Source organism: Glossina fuscipes, unplaced genomic scaffold (assembly GCF_014805625.2).
Source record: "Glossina fuscipes isolate IAEA_lab_2018 unplaced genomic scaffold, Yale_Gfus_2 59, whole genome shotgun sequence".
NCBI classification, from domain to species: Eukaryota; Metazoa; Arthropoda; class Insecta; order Diptera; family Glossinidae; genus Glossina; species Glossina fuscipes.
This window is the reverse complement of record NW_023998431.1, coordinates 2,761,240-2,774,126: the sequence shown is the minus strand read 5'-3', so window position 1 is coordinate 2,774,126 and position 12,887 is coordinate 2,761,240. Positions and strand designations below refer to the sequence as shown.

The following is a 12,887-nucleotide window of genomic DNA, read 5'->3' as shown; positions in this document are numbered from 1 at the left end:
CTCGGAATAATGTATTCAGTTAATGCCTCAAAAAAATGTTAAACTGAAATAAAGCACAAACCTCTTGGTACCTTTCACTCGTCTAATAGTACTTGGCTTGATAAGGTTAGTATTATTGGGCGATTCTAACGTTCTCGATTAGGAAAATCGCTATAAACTTTCAGTTTCAATAACTATTTGTGATAGTCATCTTTTTTTTTGTTGTGATATCTTTTCTTTTTTTTTTCTACCTCCCCTTGCTTGCAACATCTAAGGAAGCTTTATGCTATCAAATTCTGAAGCTGGGCATATTCGCCAATAAGCAATACCGTGATTGTAAAAATTATGATACGGACTTTAAATAAGATGTTCTTGTGCGCAGATTTGCGTTGGAAACGGAGCACTTGAGTTAAAGTACGCGCCCGCAGTACAATTATTGTTTTCAAAACCAAAAAACTGGATTCTTTGATCATTATTCCCGTAGTATAACAAATACAACGTATGATCCGGTGTATGAGTGCTGTATAAAAATGGGAGAAAACGACTGCGTAGCTGCATTGAAGATTCGCCCACAATCGAATCGAATCAAATTTTTTGAATAATTCAATTTAAATATATTTAAAAATTCCGTTTATTACAATTAATTCGCAGAACAAAATTATTTTAAATTAATAGAAACGGCAAACAATATCAAAAATACATGAATGGACTTCGCAAAAACAACAAAAAATATCAAATTACGCTTTACATCAAAAACATGCAACTAAACTGAATTGCATTATAACTTAAATTACATTTGCAGCGGATATCAATAAAACCATTCAATTAGCGCATATAAAAAAATATATGTATGCACATAAAAGTGAATGCAGAGAAATTACCTTGATTGGCGACATTTCTTACCTTCAGAGCGAATTTTGGTTGCTCAACATTTACCTTTGAAATATTGAAAGCTATTTTATAATTAAGTAGTCTATGGTATACTAAACCTTCACTAAGCCGATATAACCATTTTGTCCTTTTAAAACTAGTGAACACTTCTGCTCACTCATGCATAAAAGCTACGGGCTCTATTCGTACTACTGAGCTTAATAGTGTTGTGATAATTTAACTGTCAATGAAATAAAAATTCCACTTCAAATCATAGCATGCGATAAAATATGCGAACATCTCCCCGTATTGTTACCACAATAGCAGAGTTCTTTAGAGAAAAAAATGTCATATGCAAGAAACTAATTTTGACAATAATGCAAATCACTGCAGCTCGACTGGCGGTAGAAATTAATAAGCCCCAGAAGTAATACCATAACGTGGCCGGACCTATTATATATAAGGGATGACTGCTGCAGAAGGTAGCATAGCATAGAGCCTATGATATTGGAAAAAAGTGGGAAAAAAAGCAAAAACATTGATGGGAGTACACTCAGATGTTGTAAAATGCTATTTATAAATTAATTGCAAGTGGTATGCTTGAACCAAAACTCTTGTATGACAAAGCGTTGTATTGCTTTCCTTAATCAGAATTTATCGAAGCTTTTCGTCCATTCATCGATTGTCGTTACAGTCGACGAGTGCTATGATTACTTTCAATTCAATTTGTTACAATGGGATACCAAAACCGAACGAGACAGTTACGAGGTTACATTTGTAACGCAGTGACGTACCTCAGAGTACGTCAGAGATCATATGAAATCTGTACCAGGAGTTAATGTGTTTGTTTATCTGCTGCTCTTGGAATACGAATGATCGTAAAATTGGGGATAAGAGGTTAAAACTGAGAGCGCATTTTTCTAGCTGATGACCACAAGTCCGGGCTGAAAACGGTTGTAAACCGTCCACAATAGTTTCAAGAAAAAAAAAAGAGAGTTGACGTACAATGAAAAGCCAATATTGCTGTAAGTTTTGAGCAATTATTTCCCAAGAGTATTCAAAATTCAGTGGACAGGTGATCCTGTTAGCTACGCACGAAGTGAATAATATTGTTATGAAATTGGCTTTTATAAGATATAGTCCGTACCACTGGATCGCGGATATTTTATTCAAGAGAAACACACTTCAAAGTTCTTCTATTTACAAATTATTTTTGGCAATACTTTCCACTGCTTAACTCAAATATTCTTTTTCTACTCTACTACTGTCTTTCACAAATATTCTTTTTTGTATAAATTTTTGCCATTATATTACTAGTACCTAATTTTATGACTTGATTTTTAATTCGTTAATCTGCTTTTGTTGGTAACGGTTTTCATCGGCCTGCAGCTGCATGACGCGCCTGCGGATATGCACTTTGTTGTTACCTGTTTGCTTTTCCGCTAATCGCTTTCATCGGTCTGCAGCTGCAAGACGCCTCGCAAATGTACATTTGAATTCTTTTCTCTTTAAGGAATTTATTATTTTAGAAAATGTCTTAGCTGGAATCAACTAGATTTGGGATTTCCGTAACAATATATTATCCAATGTTTATTCTCTTCCATTCAAAATGCGCTTTCTTACAGTATGTAACTTTCCTATCCTGATTGGAATGAAGAGAATACAGGCACATACTTATACGTCTACCGGCTCAAATTTATTTAAATTATTATAAAATGCAAAGATAAAACGAATAATTTTCGAATATCGAGCTTTTTGCTTATGAGAAAAATTTTGTTTATCAAATAACAGACATTATGAGAGTAAACGTTATTGGTCGATGTCTTTTTTTGATATAGTTAGTTCTAAATATAAATTTGATTATCTTAAGCCTATAAAGTTATTTTAATAATCTTTGTCTTCGCATTTTCTATTTTCAGCATCAAGATAACTTTAATGCGCAAACGTTTCTAGGTAAGCATTTCTTTAATTGTGTTATTATATATGCAAAGAAAAGGTCACGTAATGTGAGATCGCATTAGTAAACTGTGGTGAGTGCAACTTTTTTAAGCTAGATACATAAGCAAAGCTTATCTTTTCAAAGTTGATACAATTTTGTTTATTCATTCATAACATTTTTCGAAAATTGTTCATTTTGGCGCATCTCAAGTATGTATTTAATGGAACCCTATAAATGATGTTTGCAGTGACAATCTTGATTGAACTTGTTAATTAACATGGTAACGTTCATTGAGGCAGTGAATGATTTTCACATTTTAAATACTCTCCTCTCTCTCTATCTGTCTCCCTCTCTCTCTTTTTCTCTCAAACTCAAAATCGGACATGTCCGATTCCCACTTGCGAACTGGAGACGACATGGAAAGAACCTTCCGCTGTGTGCTAGTAGGCATATCGTCAAGGGTTCGTGATGCTTATTTGCAAATATTATAGCCGCACTCATAAATCCAGCATACTCCTATTCCTTGGTATTAAAAATGTCTTTCTATTCAGAGATAATTTTTATACTTTACACCACTTCTCCTATAAGTTTGGGCGGATATATGCTGTACATAAGAGGATCTGTGATAGACCCACCTTTTATTATATCGATATAGTTATTTTCTAAATCGATCTAAGCTTGTCTGTCAGTCTGTTCAGTTCGCTTTCTTGTGTTTTATAAACCGCAATTTTTTAGATATTGTGACAAATTTTGATATATGCAATGACGCATTTTGATCCAAGGACGAACGCTGTTGAAAATTGTTGGGATCGGACCACGTTTTTGGCCACTTGCCATATAACGTCTTATTTCGCAAAGTCGTTATATGAATACCGGTATTTAATGATGCGCTACAGTCCACTATTGTGCCTTTAGTTATTTTATAAATAAATTTTCGTATTAAAAAATTTCCTTTTTATGAAAAATAAAAATTAGTACAGTTAGTACGAAATCTTATAGTGTAGTAGTAAAGTAGTAGTAGTTTTTAGATGCTTTAAAGCTCCTAGAATAAATGGAAAAAATGCAAGATACGAACGAAATATTTTTCTTCAAATTACGTGGTTTTCCCCGTTAGGTGCTCTGAATAAATCCGGATTCCCTGCTAATAAATTATCGTCCAATGCCTTCACTGGTGTTTTGTTAACCGCTAAATTCTCTAACACGAGAACATATATCCTTAAAAAATGAAGTCTTCATTTAAGATCCAATACTTCTTAAAGTAGCTTGATCAAGACAACTAGCTCTTGCGCACTTATTGGGCTGATGGCGTTTCTATGAAAAGCGTTTGATAAAGTTTTTGTAGTGTGTTGAGTAGTAATTCGATATTTCCTCAGTCGTTTTGCTTACCACGTAAAGCGCAAAACGTTCGAACATGTCTTAAACAGATGCAATAAGAGCAACGATCTCTAGTAAAAAAATAAACAATTAGGCTTTTTCGGCTTATAAGAGTTTACGTTTCATGGAAATCCTTATACGCAGTGATATTCGAAAAGTAGACCTTCGTAGTCTATATTCGACAAGGCCAATTGCCAAAAAGGTTTTTGCAAGGAATTGAAATTTTTAATAATAATTGTTAATAATTATTTATTTTTGTTTTGATGAAAATTTGTTTATGATAGTAATTAAATATAAATATTAAGTGGACCTAATTTGAACCACATGCCTCTATTTATAAGATATTCCATGAGTAGTAAGTTGTGCGGAAAAAGGCTTAATCTTTAATATTTTGTGATGAAATTGAATTCATAGAAGCGTTAAAAAAAAATATTAACGGCAGTGAATTTGTATCATACAGGTCGATTTTATGGGATCCCAACATATAAAGGCACTATCACGAAAAACAAACTCTTATTTGAAGAGCAAATCTAACGAGCATGCGGGCTTTCATGACAATTATGGCTTTGGAGCGAGCAACTGCACTAAACGAAATGGTGTAGGGCATGTAATAGTTGGATTTGCCTGACTATAATGTTCTTCCTTATTTTTGACTATGCTTACAAAAAAAAAATAAAAATAATAATAATTTATTTTTAATACGTAAATACGTGTTAAATAAATTTCCCGAATATTATTTTATTCGATTTCAGAAAGTGGTCAAATATACCACTTTTTTAGGCTCTTATAATTTCTTCCTTTAACATATACAAGCGTAGTCAGTGCAAAATAAACGAGCGATCAGGTAGTTAACACTACTGCAAGGCATTCAAAATCGCCAATGCATATCCAATGACAAGTTCCACTTACGAATTTTTTGCTTAAGAGAAGAAGAGTGGAAGGAACACGTCCTGAGCTTATGTGGAGCCTTTGAAAGGCAATTGCAGTCTTTGTAGGATGGTGACCAGACGGATATGACTAACTTCTGCTACCTTGACGTCGGTTACTAGTACTGTGAGTACATTTTGAGACGTCTTAGAAAAAAAGTATACAGATTTCTTTCTATAAAGAGGGATGCATTTATACCCAAACCTAAAGATTAAATTATCCGATTTTTCTACTCAACTTTAGACGCGCGTACGTAAGCGGGAAGAATTGAAGTGTAGGATGTTCCGAGTGAAGCTTTGAGGTAGTAATTGCAAGTGCGTGAATAACATCTTCTTTTCGACAGTGATCAAGTATATAAACCAAGGATTACAGATATTTGGCAAATGTTATAGACCCTATGGGGGGCAATGTTTTGGAAAGGTTTATTATTGCATTCTATTACTATTAAAAAACTTTTCCGATTGGTTAGTTCATAAAACGTAGGTGACACGTTCAATTTTCCCCAAATATCACGTATTGATAATTTAATGTTATAACAGCGTAATGTTTGAGCCATGCAAGTTTCAGATATTTCCAAGCTGTCGTTTAGTGTGTATCAAAGTTTAAAGAGATGAATGGATGTCATTCAGGGCACGGCAGGGTTTTGTGCATTTTTGACTACGGAAACCTAGAAAGGAATGCATGCAGCTGAACTTACTGGCTTGAAATTAAAATGCAATAAACTAGGAAAACGCTAGAAGATGGTTTGCGATATTTCGCCTTTAAAAATGATGAAACGAAGCAAAAGCAAATCCGCAAAGTGAGCATCAATTTAGGCTGGGAAGTTTTACAGCACATTTCGAAAATGCGTCGACGATTCTTTTGCCTCGAAACGCACAAATTTCTACCGCGAGTGCACCCATAAGCTATTGACCTTCGCAAAAATGGGAAAAATCTGTTTGTACAAGGTTTAGTATAGTTTATTAGGTTTTACTGATATTTTTTCTTTGACATTGCTAAGTAAGAATCGACTTATGATAGTAATGCCAAGAATTTAATTCAAACTCAGATTTTTTTCTACATTTCGGTTCCAGCCAATAAAAAATTTATAGTTCATTATTATTGAAAAAAAAAGAAGTAAACCGAAGGTTGGGTTGATTTTCTTAATTTCCTTGCCGATTAAAGAAAGCAAACACCGCGATATCATTCAAATTATGTAAGCAACGTCCAACAAAATAAAGTGTCGCATTCAGTAAAACACAACTACAAATGACGAAAGTAATTTTTCATTTTTACACAAAAACATGCACAATGTATACAATGATCCGCCGTTTCTCCTCCCCTTATAAACAATAAATGAAAATTGTAATTTTGTTTGCCATGAACAGCATAGGAAAATGAAAATTTATAACTGGTGACCATTATGTCTGGACTTAGTAAAAAAAAACAACAACGACAACAAAAAGAAGATTATAAGGCCTATGTAGCAGATATTTTATATATATGAGCTCTCAACAAATTTGACGGAAAATGTTAATTTCATCATTTTGTAACACTTTCTTCGGTACTGTTGCGAATGGAGGACGAACGTATTCTAATATTGTTTTTCCTTTTTTTAGGCAAGAGAAACGCCTAGCGTAGATTTTCGATTCCATAACAAAATATGCAACCATTTTTCTTTGTTTGTCCAATACTTTCGTAGAAACACGAAACAAATAAGAAGCAAAGAAGAAAGAAAAAAGAAGAAAAGTAAACTTTAATTACTAAGAAATGAATATTTTCCCTCCACTTTTTAAATCATTTCTAATGAATTCTGCCTACAAAGCTCAAAGTATATGAAAATTTAATTTTTTTTTCTTTTTTTTTAAATCGAAATGGACCTAAGTATATTCGTCTGTCCATTTGTTCGTCTGCCCAAATGTCTAGTATCTGTGGTAAGTTTTCTCTCGTTCGCAAACACGACGCTTACACATTTGCAAAACAAATTTGGAAACGTCCTAAACCCGTTTAAAGGGCACGCCTATGCAATAAAGACCGTGAACACCTTTCCTTTCCGTAGTTTTTTGCTTGCTGCTCGTAAAGTACACAATATTCGCCGTGTAAATATCCATTTTCATTCTAAAAATAGAGAAAATCAGCCGCGCCTATCCAATATTATAGGGTAAGAGAAGAAAATGTCGTTCTTTTCCCCGTTTATTAGTTTTTTTTTATGACAACGCCAATCGGTGTAAAATGAGTATTAGGCATGACCGAATATTATTCTCTTACCTGTTATTCTTACGCTATTAGACCAAATACCGTAGTTTTCATCTAATAACTAAAAGGTCTGTTGTCCCATATTCTAACAATAGGACTGGCCTGCACTTATAGTTTACCTAAATGAAATGTATGTAAATGTACAGTATCGGAAATTGTTTGATCGCTACTTTACGAGAAATCTATCAGTGCAGCCATCTACCGAAAAAATAATGGATTTCTTTTTCCCCAAACTAATAAATAAACAAAATGCTAAAAAATTGGTAACTGAATGCAATAAACAGCTGGGGTTGGCACTGTACAATTGAGTGCATCTAGGTTATCGCGAATGAATTTTGCCTATGGATGAATGGATAGATGTCATGTAAACAATTGGCGTCATCTTGTCTTCTTTTGTTTGATATTTCATTGTTCAAGCAATAAAGGGCTCAAACCGATTAATTGTTGTTAGTGTAGCATTTGGTATGAACTGTTTCATCAGACTTTAGCAGCAGATAACAGGCCGCAACCTTCTCATTTGATCACAAGCACAGAATAACGCCTTTCCGGCAAATCTCCACACGCATGCAATCGATGTGAATGCTATGTCTACATTTACCCATGAATTTTTACTCGTGGAACACTCAAAATGGATCTATTTATCCTTTTTATTTGCCAAGAGACTCAATTTTCTCGTTTTAACCCGAAGTATTTTTGCATTACGATATGTATTAGCATAGTTGGCAGACGTCCAAGTTTTAGGGAAAACATGACTTCAGACACGTGGTGTTGTGGTTATGTATGTGCAGATTCCTGTTTCATATTCATATGCCTAGCAAGGAATTCTCTCAATATCACTTGCAATCTGCAAGCTAGACTCGTCATATAAAAGGTATCAAAAGGTATTATAAAAAGATCATAATATCGGAGCTGGGCATTCAATTCAATGGAATTGAATTTTTCAGAACAGAAAAATCGAGTTTATTAAATTACTTAAAAAAAAAAAAGAATAAAATTGGCCACTGTGTTGTTTGGGAATGGAAAGAAAGGAAAGAAATATGATGATGTAAACACACACCTGGATATATTATGTAGACGAAATTTCCAAGGTGGGCGTAAATTGAATTACGGGATTTCTTTATTTTCCTTTAATTTTCTGTATACTCTTTACTTATTTTTTATTCTTCGCCATTGTAGATCGAAATGAATGCTAGTGATTTTAAGCGAAATAACTTGACGAAATACATTGTGATTTCATTATAATTTGCGCTCTTATTGCTTAAGATTACATTTTCTTTAAATAAAATAAATTTAATTTTTGAGATTTATTTATTAATAAATAATGTAACTTGAAAAGTGTTTTCGATAATTCTAGAGAACGTATGAACAGCAAAGCGTATTCACGAGCAAAGGAAATGCTTTTACATTATTTGCCTAAAATGTAAATTGCTTGTAACTGCACAGATACCGCTTCCTGACCTATAGGAATTCTATACATTGGTAACCGACTCAACTCAAATGTGGTTTACTTGAAATTTTCCATCAAGAAGCCAGCACTGTGGATGTAAACTATAGAATTACCGCTTGAAACAGCATGCACAAAAGACAAAGGAGCATAGCGTGCATAAACGACTCCATTTGACGGAATTTATATCTATTTTGCTTTAAGAAAATCTAGTAAACTTCATCGCATATTCAAAGGCAAAAATTTCAAAACATTTTGTTTATTGATTTCCCAAATTTTCTCCACTATGCTTATAGTATACCCCAACCAAGAAACTATACAACTAAACGACTTTTTTAGTTATATTTCGCTTCAAAGTCTTAGTAGGGATTTCTAAGTTATTCTCATTTTAATTTTTGCTTCTGCCTACGCGTACTTTGAAATGTATTTTACTTATTTATTATATAATCCCGATGCTAGACTTACCAATGCAGCATATATATCATATTATGAATATATGCGTGTACTCAAATCGGCTCATTTATGTTGTCGGAAAGTTTATGAAGCGCAAGTTGATCAAACGCATTTTTAACATAGCAACATAGAAGAGAAAAAAAAATTTCTGTTTAATATAAAACTTAATATTACAATACTTTTGTTATTAAATGCAGCGCATGTTGCTAAGCTTAAAAAAAAAAAAAAGTTTTAAATGACATTCGTTTTATATTAAAAGAATTATTCATTTTTATTTCCATCGCCGAAGGATGAGGGGTAAATATTGATTTAGTCATAGCGTTTGTAACGCCCAGAAGGAACCATCAGCGGTCCCACAAAGTGTACGTAGTCTTGATCAGCATCAAGTCCTAAATCGATTTAAGCATGTTCGTCCGACCGTCTGTTCGTCTATGTAATGTCTGTTATAAATATTCGCCTGGCCGCAAAAATGAAGCTATCGACTTCAAATTTGGCAGAAACAGGAGAAATTCTTGCATGCAGTTTGGCGTTGAAAATGGGTCAAATCGGTCGAAAGACGCACCCACAGCGCTACGAAAACTGAGAATATCTCTGTTTGCCAAAAGTCATAAAAAATTGGTTTTTCGCTCATTGCTCATAAACTATAGCAGATAAATGAAAGTATATTCTATGGATAATGATGTAGCACGTATTTAAAAACTGGCCACGTCTGTCCAAAATTATTGCGTATTAAATTTAAATTTTTTTTTTTAATAGCTTCATAGTGCGCAGTACTTAAATCACTGGTCAGTTTCAAATATGGAATGCACCTAAACATGTCCACCTGTCGTCTGTCTATCTGTCTGCGCGCGCAACTATGTAGTATACGTGGTAAACATTCTCTCATTAGCGAAAAGGAAGATATCGCTTACAAATGTGCAAAAGAATTTCCACATATCCTTTGTCAAAGGACATGCCTAAAGCGCCCAATTGACTTTACGACAAAAACGTTTATTTTGAAAATGAAAGAAATCAACTTCGCTAACTCCGCGTTGTACAGTATGAAAATTTAGTTCTCTTACTTCCTTTGCCTTATTTTGGGGTAAGCTGTGATGGGTATAAAAAATTCGGTCCCCATTAAATTTAGTTTTCTTACTTGTTTACATTCAAGTGTTTATAAAGATGTATTTTTCGTTTGAAAATCTTGCCAAAAATCTTGAATAAATTTTTCCATTTTTTTTTATATTCCTTTGTCTTTATGCAACTGCACCTATAGAAGCGTGAATAAGAAAACAAAAAGTAATAAACATGTATACCGTGCTACCATAAATGTCATTTAAATGTAACATGTGTCCCGACACTGTCTCTATGGAGGATAATGTCAACTGGCAGACATTTCAGCATTTAATACGACATGAGACTTTTTCAAATACATGCCACACAATATACCAGTATATCCTTACAATGGTCCGAACAATGTGGGTGTTGCCAAGTGATTAATGTGCACTGGTAACCACCAGCAACAAACCAATGATGATGATGATGATGAAGCTATTTTAAAGAATAAATTCAAGTTAATTTTTTTTAAAAAGACACTTTCAGTAAAATACCAAGGAATGGATATACGCTTAGTTTGCTGCTTACAATAAACAATAAGGAAAAAGAAAAGAAGAGAAAATGTTAGATTGTCCGGAAAGCTGTGTTACATTTTGGCAATGAATTGTGCGAATTTCCTTTAAAGACCAAGAATCACTCAAGCCGCTCGACGGCTTTAACTAAACCCTACATTTTTTTATTTTCGCAACTGTCGGTGATTATGTATTTTATCGTAGATAATAATGTGTAATAAAATGTACTGTTAAAAACGGCTTAAGGTAGTCGATAAACAATCGTTATGCTAATGACTCGTGCTCTTGATCTTAAAGTTCTTTCGCGTTCGCTATTAAAAAAATATTTAAAATATCGAACCAAGAACATTATACTTGTACAAGGAAAAGCTTGTTTGAATGTTAATTTGGTGTATGTTAATTTTTGTCCAATAACGCTCAACATGTCTATAATCGCTATTCACATATCTAACTAACGCTTTCAGTACGGTTTTCTTCTTCTTTTTTTTTTTTTTATTTATTAATTTCGTCATAAATGCCAGCCGTGTTTGCAGAAGCATTAAACATTTGTTGTATTCAAGTGATTTGTGAGTATTTCAAAACTTTTAGCTGCACAAAAGTGTGTCTGCGTGTGTGTGTTCGTTTTTTTTCCTTTTTTGTATATCATGCCACCATGCTTATCTTTTGTTCGCTATGAAGAAGTTATACAAGTTTATCTATAAAGTTAGAATTAGACTGCTGTGCTTCTCTTTCATTTTCATCTGCAATTTGTAGCAACTACATTCGGAAATTTAAAGATTTTCCTCAAAAGATCTCAACTCTTTAACACACACACAATTTGTATACTGATGCGAGTAAACGGAAAAGCGAGCATATAATATATATGTAATAAATATAAACACAAGCAAAAACGTTAGAGCGGATTCACGACACATCATGAAATATGCTACACCATCCTACTACTTTTCAAAATAAGGCGCTTTATGGAAAGTCGTCGTGCATATTCAATTCGCGCTCGTCCTTGAGCTAAAATAGGTTAGTGTATCAAATTTCATCAGTATATTTCAAAAATTACAATGTTGAAAGTAAGATGGACGTAGGGATAGACCAACAAATTCATAAAGTGAATCCGCATCGATCGGTATAATAAAATTTGGACCCATCTTAAGTAAAATGCAAGCATTGGATATTCCCATGAAAATATAAAAATTTGAAAAATTCTTAAGCATAATGAAGCCGTAAGCTCGGGCATAAGAGCGAAGTGTAAGCAGAAATAATGCGTTCTTGGTTAAGTTATTCCCATGGAATGTCATAGATAGAAACTAAATCGCCAAATCAAATCTACGCGACATCAATAGTCGAGGTAGAAAGCAACTGAGTTATGTATGATTCATAAAAATATGAAAAATCAAAAGATAGAAAAAGCTTTGCCTGAATAGAGAAGAGAGTGAACGTCTGGTATTTATATATTGTTACCACATTTATACACGAAATATCATATTTATGGCAAGGGTTGTAAAATGTTACAATGAAATACACTTTTTAAGCATTGTGCCTTGTTCTCGCTAACAAATCCACTAAATGTTCCACTAAATCGTAACACTATTGTACTCGGAAGATTTATGGATAATATTTTCACATCTTACGTCAAAGAACACTCTGCTAGCTGACACTTGTGTCATAACGATAACTTTTAAAAATATGCAACGACGCTGTCATAAAAGATGAAGCGAATCGATTTAGTTGCATTCTTTTGTCGTTTGTTTTGAAATTCTAACGGTCGTGGAGATCAATATAAAAAATGTAGTTTTCATAATTATCGCGCTTTCCGAAATCTTCTCTTGGATTCTTCAAATGCTAGGTAATATTGTTTAGCTTGATTTACCAGATACCCAGACCGGTGAAGGTGAGTCTGGTCAGTCAGGATAATTATGTTTCAAGATTTATGAATATGTGATAAATGCCTGAAAGCATTCCAGTTTTTAAATACCAAATGTAATCTCAGTGACTTGTTCCATCTTGAGAGCTCAAATGCTATCTTCTTTTGAGAGACGATCTAATCGATTTAGCTTCCATCATG

At 33.6% G+C, this 12,887-nt stretch overlaps 1 protein-coding gene across 3 annotated transcripts in view; it reads left to right on the top strand.

The window, feature by feature from the left end:
• The window catches only part of LOC119637368 (cell wall protein RBR3), a 229,270-nt gene that overhangs the window by 134,820 nt on the left and 81,563 nt on the right, over nucleotides 1-12,887 (top strand). For all 3 annotated transcript variants that reach the window (XR_005247245.1, XM_038033349.1, XM_038033348.1), the window contains exon 4: nucleotides 2,769-2,802. The gene's annotated coding sequence lies outside the window, so the exon portion shown is untranslated. The remainder of the gene's footprint in view (nucleotides 1-2,768; nucleotides 2,803-12,887) is intronic.